The 14,560-nt window shown below is 48.6% G+C and overlaps 1 long non-coding RNA gene across 2 annotated transcripts; it reads left to right on the top strand.

Moving 5' to 3' along the window:
- Positions 1-48: 48 nt before the first annotated feature.
- LOC135176560 (uncharacterized) lies at positions 49-12,166 on the top strand. Of its 2 annotated transcripts, XR_010302726.1 has the most exons (4): positions 49-200; positions 1,039-1,198; positions 4,192-4,286; positions 11,865-12,166. It is a non-coding gene; the product is annotated as an uncharacterized LOC135176560 (long non-coding RNA). The 2 variants fall into 2 exon arrangements; XR_010302725.1 differs by lacking the exon at positions 11,865-12,166 and having other exon boundaries at positions 4,192-4,477.
- The last annotated feature ends 2,394 nt before the right edge of the window (positions 12,167-14,560 follow it).

Genomic DNA, 14,560 nt, shown 5'->3' with positions numbered 1-14,560 from the left:
GAGTAGCTCCATGACCCTGGTCTTCTGTATTTCCTCCCCAGTGACACGGGCACTGTGCTACACAGGGCCAAAAAATCCAACATCTACTCAGAAGATTGAGTGATCTCTGCCTGGTGATCAAATATGTTGTGTTTCTAAGAAGCAGACCCCAGACAATAGAAGAAGGAGGCTTCTGCTGGCACAATTTTCTTGCTAACAAGGTATTTTAGTGCTGCTGATTCTACCTGTAGCTGTTTAGGGTTCTCTTAAAGTCCTGTTTTGTGTTCATTTATGTGTGATGCTGCAGAGAAACTGGAGCTCAGGAGCATTCAGTTGGTCTAATTCAGAAAGGGTCAATCACAAAGTGGGTGCTTAAAAAGAGTGGGGCCAGCAGCCTGAAGGAGGTTTTCCTCCCTCTCTCCTCTGCCCTGGTGAGGCTGTATCTGGAGTCCTGGGCCCAGTTCTGGGCTCCTCAGCTCAACAAGGACAGGGAATTGCAGGGAGTCCAGGGGACGCTGGGGAGAAGGTGAGGGGCCTGAAGCTTCTCTGTGAGGAGGAAAGGCTGAGAGACCTGGGTATGTCAAGTCTGGAGAAGAGCAGCCTGAGAGGGCATCTGATCAATGCTCAGCAAGAGATAAGGGACCTGTGGAGAGACAATAGGGTGGGCCAGACTGTGATCAGTGGTGCCCAGTGAAAGGACAGGGGGCAGTGGGCACAAACTGGAACCCAGGAGGCTCCATCTGAACAGGAGGAGAAACTTGTTTGGTGTGAGGGTACTGGAGCCCTGGAGCAGGCTGCCCAGAGAGGCTGAGGATTCTCTTTCTCTGGAGAGTTTGCAAACCAATTGTCCATTGTGATGCTGGGTGAGCTGCTGTGGGTGCCCTTGCTTTAGCAGGGGGGTTGGACTGGATGATGTCCTGAGGTCCTTTCCAACCCCTTATGCTGAGATTCAGGGATTGTGAATTTGTTGTCAATGGCAGCAATTAGCTTTAAGAAATACACTTTAATAGTATCTCTCCAGGAACATCTGTTCAGGTCTGATTTGCTATTTCTGTGCAGGTTTTCTGATGTAAATGAATGAAAAGCTGTGAATCCTTCACTCTGCTTTTACATCCTTTTAAACTCCTGAGTGATCTAAATGCAAATGCAGATCCAGATGGAATGACAAGTGCCCAAACTTCTCTTCATGAGGCTGCATCATGAGATCAGCATCAGCATGGTTTGTTTATGGGTTGGGTTTTAATATGTTAGCAGCTATAGAATAATTAAGGTTGGAAAAGACCTCTGAGATCACCAAGTCTAACCCTCAAACCAACACCACTATGGTGACTAAACCATATGCTGATGTGCTATGTTAGAACAACAAAATCAGCACAGGGATGTTTGCAGCTGTACTGCTCACCAGAGTAAAATTAGTCACCCAAAGCTTCTACCCCTGGCCATAGAGGTTGTTGTGGAGAATGTGGATACTGCAAACATTTATGGACATGATAAAGATGATCAGAGGGTTGGAGCACCTCTCCTGTAAGGACAGGCAGGGCAAGTTGTATCTATTCAGCCTGGAGGCTCCAGGAAGACCTTTATGGTGAGGGTGATGAGACACTGGAACAGGTTGTCCAGGGAGGTTGTGGAAGCTCTCTCTCTGGAAGTGTTCAAGGCCAGGCTGCATGAGGTCTTGAGCAACCTGGTCTAGTAGAAGGTGTCCCTGTCCATGGCAGGGGCTTGAAAATAGATGATCTTCAAGGTCCCTTTCAACTCAAAACAGCTCTGTGATTCTGTGTCAGAATCAGAGAAACACAGAATGTTATTCTATTCTAAGGCATCTCCAGAGATCAACCCCCCCTGCCAAAGCAGGATCACCTTGGGAGGGTCACACAGGAACATGACCAGGTGGGTTTTGAAAGTCTCCAGAGAAGGAGACTCCACAGCCTCTCTGGGCAGGTTGTGCAGTCTGCTTCCCTGGAGACTGTTCTTTGCAAGTGTGAACAGTGCAGTGGAAACTCAGCTGTAAGAGATGACAAAACGTTCTTAACCCCCAGAAGAAAGGTTCCAGCTTTCCATTGCCATCGTGACAGGCACTAAAAGTCTGTTGTAAAAATCCTCTGCTGGCTTCACACCACCTCTTTTATGGCATTAAAAATGTATTACAACTGAGTTGTTACCACCTTGTAATCTTCACTCCTGCTGTCAGCTCTGTTCTTTGTACTCACAGGATCAAAGACAGCCAGCAGGAACCAGTGTTTGGGCTCACATTTGCACTAAGCTCCTCAAACCAGCCTCCCTGTGCTAGGACAGGCTGAAGCTGAGGTGCCCACATACCACGTTTGTTATGACTGACAAAAAGAGGGGGTTTAGGCTGGACATGAGGAACAGTTTCTTTGCTGCAGAGTGGTCAGGCATTGGAACAGGCTGCCCAGGGAGATGGTAGAGTCACCATCTCTGGAGGTGTTCAACAAATGTGTGGACATGGCATTCTAGGACATGGTTTAGTGGCCATGGTGGTGTTGGGTTGAAGGCTGGACTTCATGATCTTAGAGGGCTTCTCCAGTGATTCTAAGAGTCTATGGTCTGAAAAGGCTTTCCCAACTAAAACCATTGTCTGATTCTCAAGGCTGCAGAAAGACTTAAACACAACTCCAAGGTATTTTAAAAACATCCAGGCACTACTCAAAAGCTCTCTCAGCCCCAGCTTCCAGAACATCTCTTTTCACCAGAGGTGGTGCTTTCAGGAGCAGTACCTTGAAGGGAGCAATATCTTCAACAGCTATTGAGAGCTGGGCACCAGCTGGGCACAAATCCTGAGCCACACAGCAGCACCCACATTTGCTGCATTGTGGAAGCAGTGGCACATCAGATGGCAGTGGTTCCACTTGAATCCAGAGATAGATGAACGTTAGAAGAAACTTCTTGTCTGAAAGGGTTCTCAAACACTGGAACAGGCTTCCTGGGGAGGGGGCATCTCTGGAGGTGTTCAAGAAGTGTGTGGACACGGCACTTGGGGGCATGGTTTAATGGCTGTGCTGGTGTTGGGTTGATGGTCGACCTCAGTGATCATAGAGGGCTTTTCCAAACTGCATGGTTCTAAGGTTTTCTCCATGTATTGAAAACTCTGTAATTTCATGGTCACTGGACCCCAGGCAGCCCCCAACCACCACATCCCCTACCAGGTACTGATAGATAGTAGCTGAAGATGAGCCAACAGTGTGCCCAGGTGGCCAAGAGAGCCAATGGCATCCTGGCCTGCATCAGGAGCAGTGTGGCCAGCAGGACAAGGGAGGTTATTCTGCCCCTGTACTCAGCACTGCTCAGGCCATACCTTGAATGCTGTGTCTAGTTATGGGCTCCTCAATTCAAGACAGATGTTGAGGTGCTGGAATGTGTCCAGAGAAGGGCAACAAAGCTGGTGAGGGGCCTGGAACACAAACCCTATGAGGAGAGGCTGAGGGAGCTGGGGGTGTGCAGCCTGCAGAAGAGGAGGCTCAGGGGGGACCTCATTGCTGTCTGCAGCTACCTGAAGGGAGGTTGTAGCCAGGTGGGGTTGGTCTCTTCTGCCAGGCAAGCAGCAACAGAACAAGGGGACACAGTCTCAAGCTGTGCTGGGGAAAGTATAGGATGTTAGGAGGAAGTTGTTGGCAGAGAGAGTGATTGGCATTGGAATGGGCTGCCCAGGGAGGTGGTGGAGTCACTGTCCCTGGAGGTGTTCAAGCAAAGCCTGGCTGAGGCACTTAGTGCCATGGTCTGGTTGAAGGGATAGGGCTGGGTGCTAGGTTGGACTGGGTGATCTTGGAGGTCTCTTCCAGCCTGCTTGATTCTGTGATTGTAAATGCTTTCCATTGAATTAGAGTGCTGGGGTTTGCCTCTTGACATGAGATGCCTCTGCTTCTTCTTTATCACAGATGCCTACCAAGAAATTGTCCCTGAATTCTTTAAAAGCTTTTACATCTCCTCCATTCAAGGCATTGAATAAAAATGTTCTCTCCACTGATATTTTTTGTTGTTGCTGTTTCCCATCCCAATCCCTTTTCATTTTTTTTTCTTTCCTGTCCATGTACCTTTGCTGATGTGATTCAGTCATTTGCTTTCTTTTGTGGTTTTTGTGCTTCAGATGAAATAGCTCCTGTTGGAAATAAAAATGAGGAAATATTGCCTGCCTAATTCTTTACCCAGCAACTAAACACTGATTATTCCTTTTTTTTTCTCCTCTCCACACAGATTACTCTGAGGAAGAACTGTGACTGTGCAGTGAGTGAGCACAAAAGGGAAAGAGCCATCTGTAAACATGAAAGGAGAGCAAATAAATAGCTGGGGTAAGACAACGAATCCTGATAGATCTCACTGAGCAGAAGAGCTGATGGCAATATGGATCATGCCAATAACCGACAAATGACTCAGCTTCTGAAACCTCTCCAGGCTTTGGTTTCAGCTCTGTGGTTTGTAGACTAGAGAGGATAAATTGGAATTGTGACAAGTATTCAAAAGCAGAATAAATTGGAAAATACACAGGTCCATGCACAAAGCTCCTGCCAACCACTCGCTGCCTTATCCGCTCCTGCTGCTCACTTGCTGTTTCTGCAGGGAGGGAACCTGCCAGGTTGCTCCACAGCAGAATCACAGAGTCATTTAAGTTGGAAAAGACCTCTCAGATCATAAAATCATAGGATGGGTTGGAAGGGACCTTAAAGGTCAACTAGTTCTGAACCCCTTGTCATGACTGGGGACACCTTCTGTTAGAGCAGGTTGCTCTCGCTGCTCACTCGCTGTTTCTGCAGGGAGGGAACCTTCCAGGTTGCTCCACAGCAGAATCACAGAATCAGAGAGTCATTTAAGTTGGAAAAGACCTCTCAGATCATAAAATCATAGGATGGGTTGGAAGGGACCTTAAAGGTCAACTAGTTCTGAATCCCCTGTCATGTCTGGGGACACCTTCTGCTGGAGCAGGTTGCTTAAGGCCTCATCCAACCTGGCCTTGAACACTTCCAGGGAGGGAGTATCCACAGCTCCCTGGGCAACCTGTTCCAGTGTCTCACCACCCTCACTCTAAAGAATTTCTTTCTAACCTCCAATCTAAATCTTCTCTTTTCCATCTCCAAAGCGTTGCCCCTCATCCTATTGGTAAAAAGTTCCTCCACAGCTCTCCTGTAGCTCCCTTCAGGTGCTGAAAAGCTGCTCTAAGATGCCTCTGGAATCTTCTCTTCTTCAATTGCAGACTCTCAGAATGTTTTAGTTTGGAAAAGATCTCTAAGATCATAGAATGGTTTGATTTGAAAGGGACTTGTGCTAGTTTGAGGCTAGCTGGAATAGTTTAATGAGAGAAATTAGATTATAGGCTGTGAAAAGGAAACAGGGGTGATGTCTATTTCACTTGTAGGCTTGCTGAGATGTAGAAAAACAAGAACACAAAATGTAGATAAGACAGAGCATGAAAGTCAGAGTGTGTGTGTGTCTCTGTCACAGTTTGTACCTCTGCTTTTTCTCCCTGCTGCTGTGTAGCTAATCCTTCTCCTTTCTAACCCCCCTAGCAGATCCTCCAAACTCACCTTGCACATAAGGTATACTCTGGAGTAGGGTAGAAGGGTGGAAAGAAGGTGGAAGAGTAGTTGGGAGCCTCTCCTGGGGACTCAGGTTTCTGGGAGGGCTGTTGTGTTTCTGTACTACTTTTAACTTGCACATTTCTCTCTGTAGGTATATATATTGTAAATACCTGCTTGTATATTGTGCTAAGCTGTTAATATAAGCTTCATTCATAGAATCATAGAATCAACCAGGTTGGAAGAGACCTCCAAGATCATCCAGGCCAACCTAGCACCCAGCCCTAGCCAATCAACCAGACCATGGCACTAAGTGCCTCATCCAGGCTTTGCTTGAAGACCCCCAGGGACAGTGCCTCCACCACGTCCCTGGGCAGCCCATTCCAATGCCAATCACTCTCTCTGTGAAGAACTTCTTCCTAACATCCAGCCTATACCTACCCTGGCACAACTTGAGACTGTGTCCCCTTGTTCTCTTGCTGGTTACCTGGCAGAAGAGGCCACCCCCCACCTGGCTACAATGCCCCTTCAGGTAGTTGTAGACAGCAATGAGGTCCCCCCTGAGCCTCCTCTTCTCCAGGCTGCACACCCCCAGCTCCCTCAGCCTCTCCTCATAGGGTTTGTGTTCCAGGTCCCTCACCAGCTTCGTTGCCCTTCTCTGGACATGCTCCAGCACCTCAACATCTTTCTTGAATTGAGGGGCCCAGATCTGGACACAGCACTCAAGGTGTGGCCTGAGCAGTGCTGAGTACAGGGGCAGAATAACCTCCCTTGTCCTACTGGCCACACTGTTCCTGATGCAGGCCAGGATTCCTTAACTTCCAGCTGAGTCTACTCTGGGTGACTTCATAAGAGCATGTGTGTGGGTGACAGGTAACTCCCAAACCATCCCAGGATCTTAAAGATTAACTAGTGCCAGACCACAGTGCCAGGGCCAGGTCACAGCATTGAGTCCAACTGTTGACTCATACACCAGCGTACCCACTAAACTATGTCCCAAAGTAACATGCACACATGGCTCTTGAACATCTCCAGGGATGGTGACTCCACCATCTCCCTGGGCTATAAATACAATAGGTACAGACTGATGAGTGCTTCATTAATAGTGACAGGTTAATGAGAGGCATGGTTCTATGGCAGTGGCTAGCAGTATTGGTGGGATGGTGAGTGCTGGGTGAGTTGGTGGATATGATGATCTCAAAGGTCCCCTCCAACCTCCAGAGTTCTATGATTCTATCATTTTTAAGCCCATAGCCCAGTTTCTGGAGGCACATGCTGTTGTTCACATCTTCTCCCTATGATTCTATGGCAGTGGTTTAGCAGTATTGGTGGGATGGTGAGTGCTGGGTGAGTTGTTGGACATGATGATCTCAAAGGTCTCCTCCAAAGTTCTATGATTCTATCAGTTTTAAGCCCTTAACCCAGTTTCTGGAGGCACATGGTGTTGTTCACATCTTCTCCCTTCCTGAAGGCATTTCAATTCCTGCCCAGACCAGTGATGCTCAGGTGAGGATTCCAGCATGTCCCACCCCACCTCTGTGCCCTGCAGCCATCACAGGTGTGGAAACTTTGAGGCTGCTCTTGACAACTGTTCTCCATCTTCTTTTGTTTTTCTTCTTGGGAAGAGAAAGCTGAGTGTGGCACGTTTAATTAAAGCCTGTGGCCTGACAAAGTCTCTCCATCCCTCAGGTCTCAGATGAAACAATTCTCCCCCAGCTGAAAACTCTTACAAGTGCTGTCTTTGTTCTTTTGCTCAGAAAAGCCCCAAGTCCCCTCAGCTGCAGAAGGTGAAATTTGGTTTGGCTTATTTTTCCTCTTTCAACATCCTGTGTCTTGTTCTTGAGAGTTTCTGCCTCTTCTGCAGGTGTGATGCTGCAATCTCCCTGGGAGTGTTTCATCACAGGCAGCATATGCTGCCAGCTCCTCCATGCCATGGAAGGATGAGCTGGGAAGAGGCATTGGCACCAGGCAACCCAGCTCATAATAATTCAGTGTAGCTCCCTCCTTGGGAGTCTCTGTATTCCTCCAGCCTCTCACTGCCTCGCCTGAAATGGGCTCTTGCCAGCACCTTCCTTTGCTTCTTAGTGAGGGGTTTAAGGTGAAGCTATGAAAGGAGAAAGGTGAGATTTTGCTTCCTCTGGATTGGTTAGTGGAAATTTAGGCAGAGATGAGTAAAGAAACCCAAGGAAAAAGAACTCTGAGAGGTGATGGTTTGAAATTCAGACTGGAGAGAAGGAAGAAACACTTGGCAGTGAGGGGGGTGAGAGCCTAGCCCAGGTTGCCCAGAGACAAGGGAGATGCCCCATCCTGGGACTACTGCAGGTCAGGTTATCTGGGGCTCTGAGCAACCTGCTCTAGTTGCAGATGTCCCTGCTGACCACAGGGGTTTTGGCTGTGTGACCTTGAAATGTCCCTTCTCACCCAAATCTGCGGTTCCTTGAGTCTGTGGTTCTCAGTAGGACAAGACTGAGAGCTGGATTGTTGCCTGATTTTGGAAAGGGAAGGCAGACCCTGTTGACCTGCATGGTGCAGAAAGCAGAGCCACTGAAGGGGACGTGATAGAACCACAGAACCACTGAATTGTCAGAGCTGGAAGGGACCTCAGGGATCATCTAGTTCCAACCCCCCTGCCATGGGCAGAGACACCTCACACTAGATCAGGTTGCTCAGATCCACATCCAGCCTGGCCTTAAAATTCTCCAGGGATTGGGCTTCCACCATCTCCCTGGGCAACCTGCTCCAGTGTCTCTCAACCCTCATGGTGAAGAGCTTTTTAACATCCAATCTGAATCTACCCTCCTCTATTTTTGCTCCATTCTCCCTAGTCCTATCACTACCTGACATCCTAAAAAGCCCCTCTCCAGCTTTCTTGTAGCCCCCTTCAGATACTGAAAGGCCACAATAAGTCTCATCAGAGCCTTCTCTCCAGACAGAACAGCCCCAAGTCTGTCTGTTTCCATGTTGTCTTTGTTCATTCTGCCTGGGTCTTTTTGGAGAAGCAGGCATGCCCTGGCCAGAAGACCACTGCTGGCCAGATTGCAGGGATGCTGTTTGCTGCTCCAGTACCTGAAGAGGCCTTCCAGAAATCTGGAGATAGAGTTTTGACAAGGGCTTGTAGTGATAGGATGAGGAGCAATGGTTTGAGCTGTAAGAGGGGAGATATAGACTGGAAATTATGAAGAAATTCTTCACAGTGAAGGCAATGAGACCCTGAAATAGGTTGCTCAGGGAGGTCCTGGATGTTCCCTCTCTGGAGCTGTTCAAGGCCAGGCTGGATGAGGTCTTAAGCAACCAGGTCTAGTAGGAGGTGTCCCTGCCCATGGCAGAGGTATTGCAGCTAGGTGATTGTTAAGGTCCCTTCCAACCCCAACCATTCAATGGTTCTGTGAATCTGTGCCATGTGTGGTGACGTGGGACCTCTCTGGTGGGGAGCATCCCACAGGACCTGCTCTGGCTGGGATGGTGATGGAGGACACATCTTCACTGGACACCTTTATAGACTGAATTATGCTGTTGTGGGACAGAACTGCAGGGAGTTGCAGGCTGCTGCCTGTGATGCAGGAGTTGAGAAGGGAGGGGAACCCCCAGGGAGGGTTATCAGAGTGCCTCAGGTCTGAGGTTTCATGCAGTTGACCTCCAAGGAGCAGAACTGCATGGCAGCATCAGCCAAGTGCTTTGTGCTTTACGGCTTGATGGTTTGAGGCAAGCACTTTGAGTTTATTGCCAGCTTTATTGGGAGATTTTGTTTCTCCTTCAAGTCACCCAGAGTTTGTTTTTTTGTGGTTTTGCATTTCATTTGTCCTTGTGCAAAAATGCTCTGCCTGAGACTTGCACTGCCACAGCTTGCGACACCTTGGGCTGCAGCTGCAGGGAGGAGCAGCTAGGGCAGGGGATCCTCAAATGCCCAAGAAGGGATTGCAGCTCATGGATAGCATCTGCAGGAGAAAGCTGAGAAATCAGCCTTCTGCCTTCCACCCCCATCCCTGTGCTCCTGAACTCAGTTCCAGAATCCAGCCCCTGAATCTGGTTCCCGCCTGATGTTGAGTCTGGTCTGGGACTTGCCCAGTTGCTGCCCCCAGCCTTGGTGGTGCCATCATTGCCATCAGATTTGGGTTCCATTTTGGTTCTGTGATTCTTTGATATTGGAGATATTTTCTAATCTAAACAATCTTAAGCTTCTAAGATTCTGTGATGCTGTGATTTAGAAAAGAGAAGACTTGGGGAAGACCCTCCAGTGGCCATCCAGTACCTGAAGGTGGCTACAAGAAAGCTGGGGAGGGACTTTTTACGAGGGCTTGTGGTGATAGGACTGGGGGTGATGGCTTTGAGCTGGTAGAGGAGAGATTTAGGCTTGCAGAGCAGGAAGAAGTTCTTTACAGTGAAGCTGGTAAAACGCTGGAACAGGTGTCCAGGGAGGTCAAGAATGCCCCTCCTTGGATATCACAGTATCACCAAGGTTGGAAGAGACCTCACAGATCATTAAGTCCAACCCTTTACCACAGAGCTCAAGGCTAGACCATGGCACCAAGTGCCACATCCAATCCTGCCTTTAACAGTCCCAGGGACGGCGACTCCACCACCTCCCCAGACAGCCCATTCCAGTGTCCAATGACTCTCTCAGTGAAGAACTTTCTCCTCACCTCCAGCCTAAATTTCCCCTGGCACAGCCTGAGGCTGTGTCCTCTCGTTCTGGTGCTGGCCACCTGAGAGAAGAGAGCAACCTCCTCCTGGCCACAACCACCCCTCAGGTAGTTGTAGACAGCAATAAGGTCCCCCCTGAGCCTCCTCTTCTCCAGGAAGGGCAGGCTGGATGAGGCCTTGAGCAACCTGCTCTACGTGGGAGGGGTCCCTGCTCACAGCAGGTGGGTCAGGACTGGGCGATTTTTGACTCATAGAATCAACCAGGTTGGAAGAGACCTCCAAGATCATCCAGCCCAACCTAGCACCCAGCCCTAGCCAGTCATCTAGACCATGGCACTAAGTGCCTCATCCAGGCTTTGCTTGAACTCCTCCAGGGATGGTGACTCCACCACCTCCCTGGGCAGCCCATTCCAATGCCAATCACTCTCTCTGCCAACAACTTCCTCCTAACATCCAGCCTAGACTTCCCCCAGCACAACTTGAGACTGTGTCCCCTTGTTCTGTTGCTGGTTGCCTGGGAGAAGAGACCAACCCCCACCTGGCTACAGCCTCCCTTCAGGTAGTTGTAGACAGCAATGAGGTCTGCCCTGAGCCTCATCCAGGCTTTTCTTGAGCACCTCCCAAACCATTCTATAATTCTATGACAGTGCTGTCTCAAGTGTGCTTGTCACGAGGAACAGCAGAACAAGTTCTGCTGTATCAATGAATTCTGCAAGTCATTTCCACCTCCTCTCTTACCTTTTCGAGTCCATGTGATCCCAAAAGTTAAAATCCACCCCGGTCAGAAGACACTTTGGATAGAGCCTGCTGTCTGTGATTTATTCTTTTAATTAAAAGCTTTTTAAGCTTTAATTAAAAAGGTGCAGGAGCTGTAGGCACTGCAGAAAAATGCCTTTTGTGTTTAGGTCAATTGAATAACGTAAAAAATCTAATGAGCTCCATATTTCTAGTCTGGAGCTTCAGATGAAAGAAACCCAAAGCCTACTGTGTCCATAATCACAGAGTAAATTCCAACAGATAGCAGAGAGCTGTTGTCAGATGAAATAAAAGGTATGGTTTAAATTAACATCAGGAGAAAAGGGGTTTGTTTCTTCACTGTAACATCCCTTGAAAGCTCTCTGGTACAAATTGAGTTGAGTTTGTGGATGTGTGTCAAAGTCTCTGTGCTAAACTGAGGAGCAGGTCATTATTTCTCATCTTAATGGTGCTTAACATAGACTAGATAGGAAAAGTTAGGAGGTGACAAGCTGTGGAATGGAGACTACATCAAGGTGGTCCCACATCTCTGGGCAACCCTGGTGGCATCAGGTAAATCAGGACTAAAACTAGGGGGAATGGACTGGAGGAGCAGCTGGGGGAACTGGGGTTGTTCAGACTGGAAAAGTGGAGGCTGAAGGGAGACCTTTGGTTCACTATAACACCCTGAAAGTAGCTTGGAGCCAGGTTTGATTTGCTCTCTTCTCCCTAGGAACAAGTGATGGGACAAAGGAAATGGGCTCAAGTTGTGTCAGGGGAGGTTTAGGTTGGACCTGAGAAGCAATTTCTTTCCTGTTCTTTCCTGAGGGGGTTGTCAAGGTCTGGGTCAGACTGCTCAGGGCAGTGGTGGAGTCTCAGCCTTGGAGGATTTTCAAAGCCATGTAGAAGTGGTGCTGAGGGCCATGGTGACCTGGCAGTGCTGGCTTACAGGTTGGACTCTATGCTTTCTTTTTATTGCAGCTTCATCTTTACTGAAAAGCCCTCTAAATCCATAGACCTGGGGCTCTGAGCAACCTGTTCCAGTTGCAGGTGTCCCTGCTGACTGCAGAGGATCACACTGGATGACCTTGAAAGGTCCTTTCCCACCCAAAGCACTCTGTGCTTCTATGACAATAAACTGGAACTGCTGGTTATGAAAGACCATGGGAAAAACAAGACTAGCACTAGAGATTGATGCACATTTTACCTCCCCTTCTGTGTTAGTAAGTGAACTCCCCCCCCCATTTCTCCAGCATTTGAAGCCTACTGCAAATGCTGATGGATTTTTTTAAGTGAAAGGAAAATATAATCTTATTTTCTTTTAGCTTAGTTATGACAATGTTATGTTGGTGTTTATCTTCCATCACTTACCACAAATGGGATTTGAGCAATGAAGCCATTACCCAGCTGTTTGCTGGGTTTGTATTTCATTCTTGATGCCCTCCTCTTTGATTTGGTGCATGAAAAGTAAGAGGTGTTACCCGGCAGTTCTCCTCCAGGGGCTCAGGTAACATCCTCTCCATCCCAGCACCAACATGGGTAGAATCATAGAATCAGCCAGGCTGGAAGAGACCTCCAAGATCATCCAGTCCAACCTAGCACCCAGCCCTAGCCAGTCAACTAGACCATGGCACTAAGTGCCTCAGCCAGGCTTTGCTTGAACATCTCCAGGGATGGTGACTCCACCACCTCCCTGGGCAGCCCATTCCAATGCCAATCACTCTCTCTGCCAACAACTTCCTCCTAACATCCAGCCTAGACCTCCCCTGGCACGACTTGAGACTGTGTCCCCTTGTTCTGGTGCTGGTTGCCTGGGAGAAGAGACCAACCCCCACCTGGCTACAACCTCCCTTCAGGTAGTTGCAGACAACAATGAGGTCCCCCCTGAGCTTCCTCTTCTCCAGGCTGCACACCCCCAGCTCCCTCAGCCTCTCCTCACAAGGTTTGTGCTCCAGGCCCTTCACCAGCTTTGTTGCCCTTCTCTGGACACATTCCAGCACCTCAGCATCTCTCTTGAATTGAGGAGCCCAGAACTGGACACAGCACTCAAGGTGTGGCCTGAGCAGTGCTGAGTACAGGGGCAGAATAACCTCCCTTGTCCTACTGGCCACACTGCTCCTGATGCAGGCCAGGATGCCATTGGCTCTCTTGTCCTAAGGGGGTGGAGGGTGTCCGAAAGGTTAGAGCTCCTGGACTTCCTTCTACCTTCGTGATAGAAATCACCACACTCTGCTGAAATTCTAAGGTCTGTGGTGGAGCAGTTCCTGGTGTGAGTTGGTTTACAGAGGGCATGGACAAGGGGGAAAAAAAAATCGCCTTTTCCATCACTGTTTTTCAGTGGATGCAATGCTTCTGAGATGGAACTCAGGTCCTCCAGACCTTGGATGTTTTTTTGAAGTCAGCAGCAGCAGTTCAATAACTGCAGCCTTTGAAGTTCTTCTGAGGGTGTCGTAGACTCATAGAATTGTTTGGATTGGAAAAGACCTTTAAGGTCACTGAGTCCAACCTTCAGTAAAAGACCATCATGTCCATCAAACAAAGTCCCCATGTGCCATGCCCACACGTTTCTTGAACACCTACATGGATGGAGACTCCATCACCTCCCTGGGCAGCCTGTCCCAATGCCTGACCACACTTAGAGTAACTCATTTCCCTGTTATCCAGGATGATTCATCAAGTCCAACCATTAAATGAAGTTTATGAGGATCTGTTACAAGAGATTTGGGCTTCAAAGCCTCATTCTAACGTTGAGTCAGCATGAAAATGCTTCTTATATTGAGGGTAACATGTAAAGATTCCACCCCAAAATGTGCTTTCTACATAAACCTCCTCATGCCAAAGTCACTGCAAGGGGAACACTTCAGACAGTGGAAGGTGTTTGCTTTAAGTACTCCTTGGTTCCTTTTCATGCTACAAGGGGCAAAAAGGACATTGCCTGTAGCAGCTTGCTTTGCATTTACACATTTAAGGGACAAAATCCTTTCATTCTCCACCCCCCCTGTGCTTTTGTTCGATGGGAAAGAGCCTGCTGCAGTAACCAAGTTCCGCCTCACCTCTTCACATCTGAGAACTGAAAGGCCCCTGCTGTGAGGCCAGGCTGAGAGAATTGGGGTTGTTCAGCCTGCAGAAGAGAGGGCTCCAGGGGAACCTTCTGGTGGCCTTTCAGTGCTTAAAGAGAACGAGCAGAAAGCTGGAAGTGGAGTTTTGAGCAGAGCCTGTTGTGGCAGAACATGGAGTGGTGGTTTGAGCTTGAAGGGAGATTCAGACTGGAGAGAAGGAATAAATGTTTGACACTGAGGTGGGGAGGACCTGGCCCAGGTTTCCCAGAGGAGTGGGAGGTACCCCATCCCTGGAACCATTCTGGGTCTAGTTGTCTGGGGCTGTGAGCAACTTGGTCGGGTTGCAGATGTCCCTGCTGATGGGAGGAGGGGTTTGAAATAGATGAGCTTGAGAGGTCCCTTCCCACCCAAACCTGTCTGTGATTCCATGATCAGGCATAAATCTATTCTGTGGATACATCTGTTGGTCACTTGACAAATAGAGCAACATTGTCTAGTGGAAGATGTCCCTGCCCATGGCAGGGGGGTTAAAGCTAAGTGATCTTGAAGGTCCCTTCCATCCCAAATTGCTCTACGAATTGATGAGATGCTCTTATTTCTCCTGATCTCATTGCCCTG

Source organism: Pogoniulus pusillus, chromosome 6, assembly GCF_015220805.1.
Source record: "Pogoniulus pusillus isolate bPogPus1 chromosome 6, bPogPus1.pri, whole genome shotgun sequence".
Lineage (NCBI taxonomy): Eukaryota > Metazoa > Chordata > Aves > Piciformes > Lybiidae > Pogoniulus > Pogoniulus pusillus.
The sequence above is the reverse complement of the archived record's forward strand: the minus strand, read 5'-3'. Positions and strand labels throughout refer to the sequence as shown.